Source organism: Mya arenaria, chromosome 7, assembly GCF_026914265.1.
Source record: "Mya arenaria isolate MELC-2E11 chromosome 7, ASM2691426v1".
NCBI lineage: Eukaryota > Metazoa > Mollusca > Bivalvia > Myida > Myidae > Mya > Mya arenaria.
The window spans coordinates 67,907,397-67,926,503 of NC_069128.1; the positions used below are offsets into that span (position 1 = coordinate 67,907,397).

Here is a 19,107-nt window from a genome sequence, read left to right on the forward strand (position 1 = left end):
AAACGAATTGGTTTACATATATATTTTCTTATTCTTTACATATATATCCCTCCCTCTCTCCCTCTCCCTCTCTCTCTCTCTCTCTCTCTCTCTCTCTCTCTCTAACACTTCTCTGACGATAGTTTGATGCCACACTCTTTCAATCTAGTTAAAACTTTGTCGAGACTTTCAATGTGTTCTTTGTAGGTTGAAATGAAAATGATCAAATCATCAAGGTAAATGAAACAAATTTTAAGGTGGTAATCTGACAGTCCTGCATTATTCTTTGGTATTCTAAAGGTGCATTGGTAATGCCAAAAGCTAATTTATTATGTTCGTAGAGTCCAAGTGGTCCTAGTGTGAATGCTGTATACTTCTTGTGTCTCTCTTCTAAACTAATCTGGTGATATCCTGACTTCATATCTGCTACGGTAAACCATTTCGCACCATGCAAACAATCAAATATTTATTCTAGTCGTGGTAATGCGTGTGAATCTTTTACAGTTCTTTCATTCAGTTTTCGATAATCTATACACATGCGAAGTTTTCCATTTTTCTTTCTACAAAGTAATACGGCCGAAGCCCAAGGAGATTTCGATCTTCGTATAACTCCACTTGCTAATAGATCTTCAAGGTGCTTGCTAACTTCTTCAATCATTCCTGGTGGTATGCGTTAGTACTTTTCCTTGAATGGTTTGTTGTTTGTTAGTTCAATCCTATGTTTTCCTTTTGTGCAAACTCCAATGTCAGTATTACATTTTGAAACTATGTCTTCATGTTTGTTCAAAATGTTCAGTAAACTTTCGTGTTGTTCTTGAGAAATGTCTGTGCCTATGTGAATCGTGTTGAATACATCTGACTTTGTACCCTCTTGTGTATCCTGAAGTAATTCATTGTCAATCTCCACTGGTTGAAGTTCAGCTATAATTGCTTTCGGTGAAATAGTGACAGTATTTGTTGTAATTTTGGAAATGGTATCATAATATTCTTGTTTTCTTTCATGCTTGTCCTGCTGATATCCAGAAACTCTGGTAATGTAGTCTGGTTGGTTTCATGAATCAAAGCACATGTAGGGATATGAATAATTTTATTGTTTGTTTGACATCTAATACTAACAATACGATTTGGTCCAATAGTGACTTGTCCTTGTTCAGCACATCTTAAAATTGCTAGTTTGTTTTGATTTTTATGAAGTTCTTTCTCCCGTAAAACCATGCAATGAAATACTAAAAACTATATTACATGTAAGCTTGACTTTTGAAGAGATATTTCACCATTTTGTTCTTTGCATGATTTCAAAAAATGTGTAAGAACATTGGTTCCAAGTAAAATAGGAGTTGTGTTATTATATTCTTTGTCAGGAACATGTAGTGAACAAGCTTGTTCGTGTGCGCCTGGTATACCATCTGGTTTGATGTTCACTTCAATGTATCCTGTATATGGCAACTGATTTTCATCCGCACATTCAATTTTTACTATATTTTCCAAAGGTTTCAATTCAAGATGTGAAACATTTTCTATGTAGAATTTGTTTGAACATGTTGATATAAAAGATCCTGTGTCGCAAAGTGCTGTAGTGGAAATGGTACTTACTGGTGTAAAGGACAGTCTCTTGCATAATGCCCTGGCTTATTGCATGTGAAGCAGTTTCCCGTTGGCCTAAAGTTGTTTATGAATATGGGTCTTGTTGGAATGTAGCTTGATCTTCCACGTCCGTGGCACCAGTATGGTCTTCTACCATCAAACTGGCTACTTGGACCTCTAAAATGCCGTTGCCCACGTCCACCTCGAAGACTGTATTGTTTATATTTCCAGGAAAGTAACTCTGTTGTTGTTGTTGTTGATTTGGTGGCCTTCTCTGTTGTTGCATACTTGCAGTGGACTGGTCTTTTTCTTTCTCAAATCTCTCAAGTCTGGCATTGATGTTTTCCAGTTCTGACTTCAAGTCTGATTCTGATCTTTGTTTCCGTGAACTGTCATCACTCTTGGTTGCGGCATTCAATTTGGTCTTATTTTCTCTCTTTGGTTGTCCTTCTGTTTCCAACTTCCGTATTTCAGTTTTAAAATCATGGTACTTGGCTATTGTTTCAAATTTAAATGTTGATGCGATTTTCAAATCTGTATGCAATCCTTCATAAAAGACGCTCTTCAATAAAAATTTGTTGAGTTCTTTGAACGGCTTATAGTTCAACTGTCTGAGAAAATAATTCTTCGACTCTTGACGCAGATGCATTCACTGATTCTGACGCATGGTGTTCACAACTGTGAAATTTTCTCAAAATGGATTCTGGAGTTTCAACATTTCCGATTGTGCTTTGGAACATTTGAAGTATGTCGTCAATAATATAATGAAAATATTGACACTTGGGCTGATGTAATGTATATGAAAATTCTTATTGTTAAATGAATATGAAAATGAGAGTAGTACCCATTAACCGTACATGCTTTTGTTACGAAACCGTAACATGAAGTAACATGAAATCTTTTTTTTAAAAAATGCTTATTTTATTTATATTTATTTTAATTTATGTCACTCACCACCTAAACTTTAAGGGCAACAACCACTGTTACACTATCAGTCAGTCACAACACGTCCAATGATGACTCCCTCGGTGATCTTGATGATGGTGTCCTGACGAAACATTTCTAGAAGACGTTACCGTGTAGATAACGAAGCGACTTGCTAGCACTAGGATCCCTAGGACAAACTCCTTGTGTCCATGAAACGACTGGTGCTCACAACACGACTGGTCCCTCCAACTCTGGTGCTAACCGGTGGTAATTATGACAATCCCTGGGGGCTCCATTGTAACTTTACGCCTACTTCATTTGGTGTAGACAAAAGTTGGTAAGTTCGATATGTTTATTCCTGCATAATTGCACACACAATTATCAACTTGAATATAGCTGTACAATGGTGAAGGACGATGAAAAATGAAACGTCAAAGTATTTGCTACTCTAGACTTCACCTTCCAACGCACTCGCTACACCTCTCTCCGTGACCTCTGTGAAATGTTAAACTGTAGATAACTCTACATCCAGATAAATGTCTTAGCAATCTATTGCAATATTAATCTATGATGCAAAAGCTTCTAAAGAGATGATATAGCTCGATACATTCGACTACTGTAAATAATAATCTGTACTTTCTAAAATGAAACCGGAAACAGCTGTTCTTCTAATTAACCCAAAGTAAAACTAACTAAGGTTACATTATACTTTAAAATATCACCAGTGTCACACTTTTGTTTGCAAAACTCCAACCTACTCATGTAACTGTCCTCCAGACAGAAACAAGGACTAATACCCCTGTTGGGAGTGAACAACGGCTGTCCACGTCCATCGTAAAATAACATTTAGAGGATAAATGTTTTAGTAAAAAAATTACAACATATTTCACCTAGTGAGCACCATAAGTTATATTTAAAGAGTGGAATAGCCGTGAGAAAATGTATATTTTTGGTGTTCACAAAGCGATATGTATTGTTGTCAAACACAGAAAAAGCATGTTCGTCTTTTTAATATATACAAAGTATAAAAAACGACTTTTAATTGTAGTTTTTTTTATTTTGTCAAACTGTATGCGAACATAATGACGTTTCGAAAATCACGTCCTTTAAAATGCGCTGGACGTAAGAAGCTAAAGTTTCAAAGAAGTGAAAAATATAAAATATTTTTATTTCACTGGTAAATCTCTATAAACCAGAGAATAACATATGATAAAATATTTGCTGCATTTAAAATACGAATTTCTTGCTGGATTATAAACAAATAGTAGCGCATGATTTTGCATATAAGAGGCCACCATCGCTCAAATGCATCACAGCGCGAAGAGTTAATAATCAGTATGGAGCTAGTCCTAATATCGTCAGTGTACATTTCGAAATAGGAGTGGTGGATAACTTGCTTCGTCATCTGAAATGGCGCTAATTAAACATGAAATCCACCGGTCAACATCCAACTTTTAAAAGTAACAGTTGAAAATGTGACAGACAAATATTTACTTACAATAATTAAATATGACGATATATTGTTTGTACGGAACATGCCATCATTATTACCATCTCACAGCAACCACCAAAGTTTAATTTATAGGATCAATAATACAATGAAAACATTCGTGTTTGTAAATTTCAAGCCGTTTGTGTATGTAATATTTCAAACCTTTCGTGTGTGTGTAAAATATCAAGTATTTCGTGTATGTAAAACACATTCATGTGTGTACATTAATGTGTCAGTGGATTTAACAATATCCATTACACTTTATTAAAAAATGTTCAAGGTGTACACAAGACTATACAACATTACATTTAGGTGTACAATACATTATATTTGTAGCTCTGCATATAATACAGTGTTTTTAGATAAATGAATGCATACAAATTACAACATTTAACAATACGCCATCAATAAAAAAAAGCTTTCAAATAAGCACATACTGCAACTTCGTACGTTAAGTACGTCCAAATATTTTATATTCTTATCTCCTAATTGAAGTTTATTTTTGGTTTAAAACATGAAAATGTGGATGTAAAGTGCTTATAGTAATGTTCTAATTCAAAATATTTAAAATAGTGTAATAATTTTTGCTTGTTCGGACAGAAGAAAATAAAGAGTCACTAATAACTAATAATTTAAACAGAAAAATAAACTTCAAATACTAAAAGACAAGATACAGACTTAACAAGCAAAGAAATTAATCCATAAGGAACATACACTATAACTCAAATGAGCAAAATAGTTTAAACACGCTAAGACATGGTCAATATTAAAAATGGAAGACACTCCTGTCGAAAAATTGATGGAGGGCGAAGAGCATAAGGCGGTTATATAAGGTACAAACAAGATGGGCAAACACTCAATAACAATCATCTTTCAGGCATATATATAAAAAGTCACACATGATTTTGTTGATAATTTCTCTTTTCTTTAGCCCTTTTTCAGATGGTGCAGCATCACCATTTGCCTCGCGACAATGGACTAAATTTTGTATTCTGAGGTTGCATTCTGCCCTTTTCTGAAAAAAAATATGATCTGTATGGTCACTGTATCCAATGAAGTTTCTATTTTATAAATACAGATAATACACATAAATCTAAAACTATTAGAGTCCTACCTAGCTCAAAAGACACAATGTGCACTGACAAAACATGATAAACAATGAAAGCAGTGCCAAATTGATAAATAATACAGTACTTTTAGTAAACTATTTTCAAACTTTTAGTATAATTATTGTATACAATGTAAATACGAAAATGAAGAGATAAAATATCTAGATGACTTTTTTTAAATTATGTTATTGAGCAAAATGCTGAAATCCCACTGATCATTGTTAAGAAGACAGTAAGTGAAGCCATGTAACGGTGTCGAACGCCTTCTATGACAGGAATTATACATATATACTAATGGTATGAGTATGACATGTGCGCCACTTTCTATCATATTGATATGGTAGTACAATTACATTAATACGTTTTCATACCTGATAACAATATTTGATATAATAAAAGATTAAAATATGGTTATATGCTAAGAAACAAACAACGTAAATATCGAAAATGAAACAAATTGATGAAAATAATTTAACATAAAGTTCGGGATGTTTCGTTTAAACCACAAGCATAGTTTCATTCGAAAATAAGAACATAAACCATTGTAACTCAAATGATTAAAAGTTTTTTTCCACGAAATCATTTGGCGTTATTTGCACTTCGCCCCTAGTTTTACAATATGCTTACGATATGTTACTGAAAACAAATCATACTGTGGATGATTACTGTACCGAAGTGAAGTAGTGCATGTAATGAAAAAAAAATAGTCACAAGTATGATGATATTATAAAGTATTTAAAATAATGAGATAAAAAACCATTATATGAACTTGTTGAACAACCCTCGCATATTTACTATTTTATCATTAATATTGTTGGGCTTTATATTAAATTAAAAATTTGGTGATTGAAAAAATCACACTAAAATAATAAAAAATAAAATAAACGTGGGTGAAGGTTTTGTCATGATAAGGTTACTGTTTAACGTTGTCACTACGTTTTGAACTCGTTAGTGCCTCACTATACACTGTTCTGTACTTATTGTCATTCATATTATGATAAATGGAAATATTAAAGGCAGGCCTCTTTTGAAAATAGGCAAAAACTTAAATGATAATTAAATTTTATTATTATTGTTATTATTTACGTTATGCTGACGTTGAACTTACGCGATACTGTTATTCGAGCGGTTTCCTTAAACTACGAAACGTTGTCCTAACGTTATGACATTGTTGTCCTGGTCCTTTGGATAGATGCAGTTACGAAATAAAAAAAAACAAAAGCATTTGCAGATGACACCAAAGGCAGCTTATGCCCTGTCCACATAGACAAAAAATATGGTCCTTTGTATTTTTTTCTAAAGATTAAAGTGACAGAATCATGCCTCACGAACTCCTCTTACACAATAAGGTGGATTTTCTTTCAATCAGTTATCATTGGCAGATGAATTTTAAGACAGGATTTTGTTCTTAAACCATTTTGACTAAAATAATAACCGTTTGTATTCTTTTAGTCATACTGGTGCACGTTTCCATTAAATAGTTTAGTCAACACTTAAGTTCTCTTCAATTGGTATACACGTCACAAATGGTAACACTTTAAAACAATTCATTTTACTCTTTTTTGTGTTCATTTCGTATACTGATTTAAGTTCAGTTGATTCAAAAATGCACATTTTTTTTAATTTACGCCTAAAACCATGTTCTTTATTTAAGCGGTACATAAGGAACATTTCATGTGTGCCAAACAACCTCCTCTCTCACCTTTTAGAAATGTTGCTTTACACTTTAAGGAGCAGGTATCACGACTGCACATTGCTAAATGGATGCGTCCATTTTTATCAGTTTTATGGCCCATTTTGGGTCGAGAACAGTGGTGAAAACAGCATATTTGTCGAACTCCTCGTACGTTTTTAAAAGTGTTTGCTAAAAAATATAGTATTAGGCAAACATAGTAAATTATTACAAATATTCGACTGGGTTAAGTTTATTATTGAGACCGTACAAAAACGTAAACTACGCATTTTTATACATGCCAATCATTTCGGATTCAACGAACTGGCTTATTCATTGCGAAATATGAGAGGAAAACAAAACTTCGCAATTAAGGACATTTATGTTATCAAAAGAATCAAACATGGTGTCATTTCGTTAATAACTCAGTTAAAATACATTCTAAAAGGGTGCACTACGGACACACAAAGTGCACATAAAATCTTAAAAAGCGATCATATGAATTTATTTTAAATCAATGTGAACGAGTTAACAAAATAAAATACAATGTTTCAATTTCGTTTAAAAACAGAAGCGTGTGAGGGCGATATATTACCCCAAGTATATAATTAAAGTTTTATTTCATTGTATGCTCTTTTTATGTAATTAAAGATAATACTCCATAAACTACTTAGAACAAATAACTGGTTTAATTCTAAAAGTGTTGTCAGAGCGTTGTTTGATGCAATATTTTGTGTCATGCTTGGAAAAGAAACATGGCAAAAAACCACGATATTTTGGATTTCCTGAAAATAGGTATGGTAAAAACTTCGAACTACACATAAATTTGGTGTGGCCAAACGATTTAATAAAAATCCTCTGTCGATGCTCTCTAACACCTGCTTAGGGTGTATTATTTATAAACATTTATGATATTCCTGTACTAGCATTTACGATGTCATTAGAAACCATCGTCTGAATATCTGTATAAGTTTGTAGTTGATACATATGTTACAATTTCTTTTCGCTCGATTGTGACAAAAGCTGAGAGTTTATAGAATCACGTTCGATATTTATGCAAAAGGCTACAGAAACAAGCTCAGTAGCGAACAGTTTAAACATAAACCCGGTTTAATGGCATTGGGCAAACGCCAAAGACAGAACATAAAAACAAAAAATCACAAACAAGAAACATGGCAGAACAGCACAAAACTCCACAAACAGCACAGTGCATGCAAACTATATATATATATATATACAAGCTCAGTAGCGAACAGTTTAAACATAAACCCGGTTTAATGGCATTGGGCAAACGCCAAAGACAGAACATAAAAACAAAAAATCACAAACAAGAAACATATATATATATATAAAACTAGGTATGTTTATCAAGGTTTATCAAGTCCGTTCTGGGTAAAAACCAGTACTGATGGTAATTTTGAGTGGACATGAATGTACCCCTGGTAGGAATCGACATCCCAACCTCTTTGGTTAAAATCGGACACCAATACCACTAGAACACCCTCACCATCAGTAAACATATCTGCACTGAATATGTAGTTAATGCGTCGGAGACCCATTGATTCTTTCAATAAAAAGTACAATACTGGTGATATACCTTAATCTTGATACCTACTTTTGTTCGCATTTCCCCGCCAGTAAGCTGACAAGACACAACACGAATACTACTAATAGTTTCCACCATTTACTGACATCAGTTTCTGCTTCTTTGCTGCCGTTAGTTTTTTCTGCTTCTTTATTGCCATCAGTTTCTGCTTCAACTGTTAAAAAAATGTATTTAGAATTGCCATGTGTGTACTTTAAATCTAATATCCGATCAATTACAGTGATTCCATCAATAAAAATACTTAAAGTACCAGTTAATATAGACATGTAGACAATTGACTGGGTAGTGAAGCATAACAAGCAGCTTAAAAAGCTTATTTTATTGGGCCATTTTTCTTACTTAAGGTATTAGCCGCGTAATACATTCAAACGAACAGAATATTGGTACACATGGACAAAAATCATTTTGATTGATATTTTGAGTCTTCGGAACAGAGCAGTATTTTGATGTTTGAAAATATAAAGCAGTTTTATAAAATTTATAAAACATAGTTAAATATTAGGCAAGCTGCTGAAATCATTATAAATATTATCTATGATGTCTATTGAATAATTAAAAAGACCATATATGATAGTTTACCGTCCAGTTTTGAAGAAAATATACATAATGGCATGTAACCATACATTTTTATAGCTAATGAAATGCTTAAAAATCAACCTTTTTCTTTAAAAAAGCTCTAGATAAAATTTATAAAGCTTAACTGGACTTATTCATAACATGTACTCTTTCAAATAAATGAATTTAACTTATGATACTAACTCAGAATAAAGTGTTTAAAAAATGAGTGTACTTTTAAACTAAAAAATATAAGGAAACAAGAACACTAAGTGGGCGGTAATGCCCCTCCAAAAATGTCAGAGTGAAAGTTATCAACTAAAGTCTTTTTAATATTATAACATGTAAACAATCTCTGTGGGTAATTGATGTATATCTGTTTGATGTTGTCATTGATATTCTATCATTTATATTTGTTCACAATAATTCCTTACTCTTCAACATTTGAAGTTTGGTCTATTCCCATGCGTTTGTACTTGTACTATGTGCACAGGTGATAACTACTCAATGCTGAGTCAATGCTGATTTGGTTTTCATGCCCCTTCAAGTACTTTACCCATCTTGAATGTTTAATGCTGTAAAAGAAAAGAGTTGTACTTTAAAGCCTTGCTAACTAATTAGTATAGATAGTTATACTGCCATACAAAATAAAATGTAAACAGTTTAATATTTATTTTGAAAACCAACAACAAGCTGATACATACATGTATATAAAGGAAAATTATTAAATTTATCTATAAAATTCATCATTTATGGTATTTATAGGTACAAATAGTGAAGGAACGCCATGCTGTCATTATTTTATGTACATCGTGCTATATGAAATTATTCACCAGATTGATGGTGCTATGCGTTCCACATTTGATTTATTACTATCAAACCTCTTGTGAATGAGAATGTGTGAATATGGTGTTGATAAATCAATAGCATAGCAAATAAAACATATTTAGAATTTTGCAAAATAGATGCCTGAACTAGAAGAATACTGCCATGATTGATGAGATGCAATGTGTCAGGCCGCCAAAGTTATATCAGTGAACATATTAACAGACAATAAATTTTGAAAATATGCATTTTGTAAACAAATAACGGGTATGTACATGCATTATGGTATGTTAGAAATAGGTCACGTACCAAAACACATCATTTTTAAACAAAATTTTAAGACTAATATTTTTCTGAGATAAAACAATCAAATTAAAGATAACATACTCATATCATATACAAAAATAATGTACATAAGTACATAGAAAAATATGTAACATGTACATAAGTACATGTAAAATATCTAACATGTACATAAGTACATGTAAAAATATGAACACGCTGTCTTAACATTTAGCTAATAAAAATGATTTAAGAATTCCAAAGATAAATTAAAAAACAAACATTTTTGAACACATCAACGTACAAAACTGCTCAAGGATACTTACATTCATAGCCCTTTGATACGAATATCTGAATATTCCAGTTCCATGCTGATTGTTGACGGGTCGTTTTTTCGACAGAAAATCTCCTCTTACGCGTATAATTCACTTATAATCGATCTTTTACCGTAATGACTCAAATTGATAGATGTATCGTAATCAACTGTCAGCGTGCACTTTTAGTGTTTATTTATTTTAAACGTATATTCATGAGAAAAACATCACCGAGTTTCCAAATACTACGATGTAGAAATTCCATTATTGACCTATGAATAGCGGGGAAATACCTTCTGTTTCTAAAATAGCAACATCCGGTACAGGCCGAATACGCCCGATGTTCGTCGCGATCTGTTACGGCGAGTGGCGATATATGCCGATGTTACCCGATGTTTCCCGATGTTATTACATGGCTAATACCTTAACTTTGAATAAGCTTTAAAAGTTAAAAAACGCTAAAGAATATCCATATTTATATCCAGCTTTGTGCTGTTCTATGTTTCTTCTTTGTGATTTTATGTTCTATGTCTTTGGCGTTTACCCAGTGCCACTAAACCGGGTTTATGTTTAAACTGTTTACTACTGAGCTTGTAACTGTAGCTTTTTGCATGAATATTGCTTTTCTAGACAATCAATTATTTAATGTAATGGTTTCGTTGATCAAAAAATAACAATAACAAATACAAGAGAAACATTTCGATATTGTGCTGTATCGTCTGCTATAGCCAAGTGACAGTTGTAGCTTCTCTGTTAAAAAGACAAGTCTGCAACTGAGCCTTACCCAAAATCACACAAAATGTTTGCATGCACATATGTAGTTGAAGAACAAATGCTAAAACAACACGTTAAATCAGGCTCTAGATAGATGTACAAATAGGTAAATTGTCATTAACGTGTAAACAGTTTCGATAATTGTGCAAAAAAAGTTCTCATAGTTAGAGAACATACTGATATTCTCCGAGAAAACGTGTTTGAAAACTTATAACCTAATGGTCTATACAAATCAAAGAAACACACTTTTAATGTACAATGCATAATGGTAGTTTTAATGATATCAAAATCACGTCTTCAAAAATCGGAATACAAATATTAATGCAATCAAAAAATATACAGACTCAGTTTCATCGCAATACATCATTCCTGACTTACGCTTTTGAGCAGAAACTGATTTTCTGTAATTTAGCAACAGCTATTCTGACCCTACGAATCACATGCATAAGGCCAGGCTACGTCGAAACACGAGATTTCGTCATACAATACCTTGCCATGAAATGTCATTCCTAACTCATAAAATTTATAGAAACCAATGTTGTATTCCCCGAACAGTGACATTGACCTTAAGCCCATAGGTTGAATACAATCCAAATGCAAACCTGTACATGTTATATTCCCCGAACAGTGACATTGACCTTAAGCCTTTATGTTGAATACAATCCAAATGCAAACCTGTACATGTTATATTCCCCGAACAGTGACATTGACCTTAAGCCCATAGGTTGAATACAATCCAAATGCAAACCTGTACATGTTGTATTCCCCGAACAGTGACATTGACCTTAAGCCCCTAGGTTGAATACAATCTAAATGCAAACCTGTACATGTTATATTACATGTTTCTAGCTAATATCTTAGTTCTACCTCAGTGTATTAGAAAGAACAAATTTTGGTTGTAAGTTATGGTTTCTTTTACCTTCATCGCACTTAATTACCATTATGCTCACCCCAGGGTGTATAAACACGAATCTCATTCATAATTCGTATAACAGGTTTTCGATTTTCAGTAACAGTGACATTGATCATTGATTTGACACCAACCATCCTAAAACGACGTAAAATAAATAACGGTAAACATACCCTGGCCATAATATTTTAGAATTTTGAACAAGGTAATTTGAACCTCGCTAAAATATGAAATAAACAACAAACCTGCAGATAAACCGAGGAGCACCATCGCACGAATGATGAACTTCACCTACAACAAAGTATAAATTGAAACGTGAAATATAAATAGCAATAATTTTGAGAGAAAAAATCACTAACTCACTGAAGTTCCATATCACACCATCCACAAAGAATGTGAACGTTTGAATAACATACTGCATCTGATTTTGTTATTAATGAAATTATCAAACATGTTTAATCTTCTTAAATTGTCAAGACACATTTCGGTAATGCTAAAGGCCTAGCAAGTGATTAAGGAAACATCTGCACATTCTCTTTTATTTGCAAAAAACAGAGTTGTAGTTTGCAATGATTTTGTAATACAAAACACCTCCACAATGCAATGCAACCAATCAACGATATCAGTAATACACAAAAAAGCAAATATTCTTTCTCATGTTTCAAATGGCAGAGATACATATATCTTAATTGTGTTAGTCTTTAGATGTACAGAATATTACTCAAGTTGTTCAATACAAAGTTGATTAAACAAGTGGTTTCTGTCCAACTAATATAAAGGGACTTGGCAAGCCTATAACAATCTAAGTAAACAATTCCAATAAGTTATTTTGCATTTCCTCTCATATTCCTATCAAACCTACTAATGTTAGTATTTAAAGTCCTCAACACATCGATACTACAAAGCGTTCACATTTTCAACATCATTCATTATTATGATGTCATGTTACAATTTATTACACTTGCTTAAAATGCCAGTCCACATTAAATTTACACAGAATGCTATGTTTGCGTTTACTGCCTTTTGGTGTGTCATTTTTGCCAATATCAACTTTGACTTTCCATATAGTTGGTTTAGGGCATACTGCAGATATTGATTACTCAGATCTAAAGAATTGACCTATAGAATCGTGAAGGTATCGTTGACGTGCAGCATCTAGGCACGGTGCGTGCTTTAGTTCAGACAAAATACCACATTCTGGATTCATTCTCAAAAGATTAAATTTAATTTCTGGGGAATCTTCAAACTCTTTGCAAACTACAACTCTTGGTTTATGTTTTGATACATAGAAATGGTTGTATTTGGTGACATTCTTTAGAGTTTTAAAATACGTATTTAGGAATGATTTCCAACTGTGAAATGAGACTGGCTGCTGAGGGTCATTAACCAGCTGTGGGATGTTGTGGCCGGACTTTGAAGAGGCGGATACTGTGTGGGAAATTTCTTGGAGATTCTCGTCATATCAGCATCGCCACTTGACCTTCCAGATGCCGAAGTGACAGTCAGAAGCAATTTTGGTGTGCCCAGCCAACATAGTGTTTAGTGTTACACTCTCATGCAGTCCTAAAAATTGTTGGAAGATCTGTTTAGTGCAAATAAAACGTATCTATATTTACAAAAAATAAAACTAAGGAAATGATTTTAGCTATGGTATAATAAAATTTTCAAGACATATAAATCTTACAATAATGGAGTGTTTACATATATGTTTATTTAGTTATACCATATCCCTTATATAAAATTACTGCCAACTATGCTTTGACTTCACCCAGTTCAGCATTCTATTAAATTAGAGCACCACTTGCAGGTATCAATGATGTGATTGATTTCAAAAGACAGCTCAATGCATTAGTCCTAAAAAACAGACAAACAATTATTAACAGATTAGAAAACTGACCTGTAATAACACGCCACATGGCAAACCAAAGCACAGTGTGGTTCTTGTTTTGGCCGACGGCATTATCAAAATGAACCTGGAAAATTTAATACAATCTTTTTTTCATATTTAAGCTTTATGCAGTACAATGTTATAATGAGGGACACATTTCATAAACCATAGTTGAATCCAAATATCCAATTGTTATCAAGCATCGAATGTGAAATGGAAAAAAGCTGAGTAAGAATGTGTTTCATGGTGTAATATATGTTATGTTTCATCATCTATTATATTCACTATTGATTCTCATAATCTCTTCTCAGCAATAGGGATGAACTTAACATAGGCTGTTAGAACCTTTAATCCATTATTATATAGATAATTTTAATGGGTAATCGTTTTAAAGCACTAAATACCTTAGCATGTTTTTCACCAACGCCAAAGTCCTGAAAGTAGTGGTGGGTCATGCTCACGACACTGTCGCTTCCTTTCCCCGGCAATTCAGCCTCGTCCACCAGATAAAATGTCTGCTTTCCTGTAAATAAATATTAACTATTGTTAAAGGGACTTTAAAGGGACCAACAAATGTTTTTTCTGTAATGAATATCAGGACAATTATTTTATAAAATGTTTTACTTTTTGATATCATAATTGTAAAAAAATACCAAAATGTTAATGTTCGATCCGTAGTCGCCATAATTGCAGTCCAGTGTTGTATTCACTGTGCTACGAAGGCTTTCTCTAAACCTCTGGAACATTTAAGTTACATACCCAACTTGGTAATATCACGTGATAACATCACGCATAAACATGAATTCTACTAGGTATACATACCTAGTAATCTTTTTTAATGGTAAAATACGAAAAAACTGTGAAAAATAAATTAATTGCAAACTATGTGGTACTTCAATTAGTTTTAACTGTCTTATTATGTTACTCCTTGTTTAATTCCGAGTGACGTCTAACCATAAAAATATAACTGAACCTTCGGCGCACATGCCAAACACTTGACACTTTCGTGGGGTGGCGAAATATATCGGCCTCTAAAGACAATAATTATAGCATTTAAAAAAAAATCAAACAGTATTGTAATTTATGAAAACAGGTGATCCGACCGTTAATCAGTAACTTTCAAATGATAGTAATATACACTGTATAAGAAAATGTTAGGGTAAATAATATTTAATTGTGGCACAGAAAAGTGTACTCAGAACAAATATGTTTGATCAATATATTAACATATAAATATTATATTGGTTTTGGCATGGCTCTAACCTTGTGAAATAATTTCACTGCTATAAACATCTTTGCTTGCAGCAGTTAACTCCTTGTACTTCTCTCTTTGTTTTTGCAGTGCTTAAATGAGCCTCGTACTCACTTACAAGTTCATTATTATCTTCATCTCTTAGCTGACCAGACTTTCCCAATTTTACACCAAATTCTTGGCATTTAAACAAAGGTCTGTCGTTGGCTTTGCCAAGGCTATGTGAGGGCAAATTTCATTCTAAATGTTTCGAAATATTTTAAGACACACTTGTCTATAGCCAGTCTGAACAGGACTTTCCTGATATATTTCATGAATTTTACCTGCTTCGGTCTGTATAGCTAAGGGCGTTAGCTGGGGCCTTGCGCTTATTCCCATGAATTCTGGGCTTTATCCACTCAGAATCCAGTGGTTTTGCCATTCTTTGCAAACTGCAGTAAGATGTTGCATGTGCAAAAATAAATGTGGTTTTACAGATTTTGTGTCCTATAAAATAATACAGCTGCGATGGTTTCACACGGGTCTTTGTGATTTCTTATTAGACAATATGTTGCCAGTGGTAACTCTATGGGCAAGCAAAAGACTCTTAATAACAAGTTCTCTTTCATCATTTGAAAGGTCCATGCAGTCTTGTCTGTAAGCTAATAGTTTTTCAAAATCAACTACTGATGAACATGGTTTCCCATTATATAATCCTTTATATCCACATGTTTCTGCTCGCAGTTTGTTTACATTTTGAATCTCCTTGACATCTTTAGGTCTTGAAGTACCATCATAATCATTTGACAAAGTAAGTACATCATCGTTGAAACTAGTTTCAGAAACATCATGTTCACTGTTAGACTCTTGTTCATTGTTTATTTCACAATCAGAATCATCATAATTTATAAAACATGATAAAATTGACCTTTCATCTGAATCTTTTATCTTTCGAGATGACTGCACAAGTTCATTGAAATAAAGATTGTCAAGTTTAAGTTGTTCATTTGCAAAATCTGGATCATCATTTTGAATATATTCTATATCATAAGGTACCGTCGAGGCCTGTGACAACGTGAACTGACTCATAGTTTATTTATCATTTAACCTTGGCGGTCATTATCGGTTGCTAACAACAAAAATATGTTTTCCAATAGGTGTCACAGAATTCTCTTCCGGGTTTTGTCAATTACTTTGATTGCCATGTGAAAGTACTGACCAGTTGCATTATGAAGCTTGTAGATTGTGTTATACTGATTAAACATAATCATTTAATGAATAAATAACATTTTATTTGCACTTACCACTTGTAATTCCACAATTTTAACCCAGAAACGTTGAAGTTTAACACCGGATGTTCCTCGTGATAAACCGGGAAACGGTGTCTTTGTTACTGCGCTGTTCGTCAGAATGTGAACAAATATCGGTTATAAACAACCATTTCATGATCAAGGATATTCTGATCAATGTCCTTTCGTTTCAAAAAAAAATAAATAATAATATTGTTTTTTTTGTTTTTGTTTTTTCAAAACGCCTCACATCATCGGCCAGAAATGTTTGCACCTTAACGTCATATAAACGAAGTTACCAAAGTCCAAAAGCCGAACAGCTGACCAACTCTTTCGGTAAATTAAACACACGTTTAAGGTTATGATCAACTAAACGTCAACGAATAGTGTTGCAGAGGGTTTATTGCCGAAATTGACGTGTTTTTTTATGTTGACAACGAATAACTAAGTTTTAAGCTCGAAAACACCATGAAAAATCAAGGGGACAAGAGTGCGCGATTTTATTCTCGTTTTTTCTCGTTATTCACGTTAGCGCCACAATGATCAAAATCGCGTTCCCATCCACATATGTTAATAATAAGTAAATGTTAGAGTACAACATGATGAGGTAACTTTTAATCGTTTATTTTATTTATCTTTAATAAAAAATACCGATATAAGTAGTATTTCCAACGATCAATTATGAAGATGAATTTCATCATCTTAGGCATACATTCTTTACACGATACGTTCCAACTAAATTAGATTAACACACATGGTCATCATGCGGAAATCATATAACTGCATATGTCAGTTAAGTAGTTAAACTGCTATTAGTGAGGGTCTTTTTGGAAATAATTGCACTATTAATTCTAGAATTTAGCTGCTTTGCATGGTGATGGTATGAGGTATTGCGAATATTTTTCAAGCCAGACCCCAAGCGACAGATCAAGGGGTCCCCCAAAATCCAAGATGGCCGCCAAGATGGCCGCCATTTATAGTTAATTAGATAGATAAGCTTATTTCTAGGTAAGTATCAGCTATACACAAATCCAATAAACAGTAATCTGTTGTTAGTAGAAGTAGGCTTTAGAATAAAACACTTATGGACAATTCAAGGTCAGGGTCAAGGTCATATTAAGGTCAATCAATAAAAAATTCGAAAAATGTACGATATAACATATTAAATCGAAGTATGTTAATGTCATAATGTTGTACTATAAGTTTGTTTAATATATTACAAACTATGTTTCTGCTGTAAACAATGTATATAATTAATATATATATATACTTATATAACTTTATTATTCAGGGAAATATCATAAGCAATACCATAAGTAGATCGTGTAAAGCAGCCACACTGGTTGCATTTACTACAGAGGACAAGTTTTTATAAATTATGGGTATGGTAAACCAAGCTTACACAATAAAGACATAATATGATACACAAAGTTATGCAATAGCTACAATATAGTTTACTATAAACTCTACTTGTGAAATTACACATTTAAAATAAATTTACAGTCTATCACAAAACCCAGTGCATTTACACAAGGCTGTACATGGAAGATTAGCCTTCACACATTTGCATCGCCAACGACAGCCCTTGTCCCTGTCACATCCACACTTCAGAAGCTCCATACATGACTTTGCTGCTGGTAAGTGTGTTAACTACACTGGTTGCCATGTTGAATTGGGGTCTTCTTCCTGTGTCCAACCATGCGAAGCTGGGGAAGGTAGTGTTGGCGATGGACTTAGGGATTGTCCCCAACAGAAGCCGGCCTGGTATACCGCCCGTTGTGTATGTTGGTACAGGGCATCAGATGTGGTGGTATCAAATCGATGGAGCGAGCTTTCTGTGTGAAGAGTTCTTGGCGGGCACTATTTGTTGTTTCACATATACTTGATCTGTCATACATGAGAACTACAAATCGTTCAATTATCGGCATACACACATTGATTTGCTCATCATCGGGGGTGTTGCTTAACACTTTAAATGCCTGAATTGCATCAGGAATTGACAATAATGTGTTCCTTGCTGTCCGCTTCCCTTTGCCACCAAATGCAGACACCTGGTCACAACCAGTAAAAGCATGGAATGCTGGAAGAGCTTGGGCCATTTCTTCTCCAATATTTAATACCATTATGAATTGGTATATATCTAAGGGATTTTCCAACACCAAATTCAACCAATAACTAATCCAATTCACATTTGCTGAACATTCCTGCAGCTATGACGACAACATCAGTGTCAACTGTTTTAATCATTGCCTTGCTCATTTCAGACTTGCCAACATGAGCAGCATGAAGTAGCAGCCTGGTGTCTGCCTCTTCATGTGCGCCTGGTGCTATGAGATGTTTATTTGGTATTGTTGTTCCGACAACGTCATCTCTATGTGTGGAAAGGACACGTTTTTCACACAAAACAGGCATGTGGCTGCATTCAGTTGCAAGAAATTCGAATAAATCATTCTTGTTATCGTCATTTCTTAGGAATGCTTCCCAATTTGTTGGAATCATTGTTTCGGCCAATACCCTTCTACGAGCACCAAGTCCTCGTTTTTGTCTCGCCCCTTCTTTCAAACTGTTTGAAATGTATCTGTCCCAGAAAATATCAACTCTACATGTATTTGTTAATTGCCTTTGGATGTAAGGCAAGAACACATTAGCTGCATATTCCTGAAATGTGTT

General features: G+C 33.6%; 1 pseudogene; it reads right to left on the reverse strand.

The window, feature by feature from the left end:
- Positions 1-1,648: 1,648 nt before the first annotated feature.
- On the reverse strand, positions 1,649-14,939 carry LOC128241371 (uncharacterized; annotated as a pseudogene).
- Positions 14,940-19,107: the final 4,168 nt, after the last annotated feature.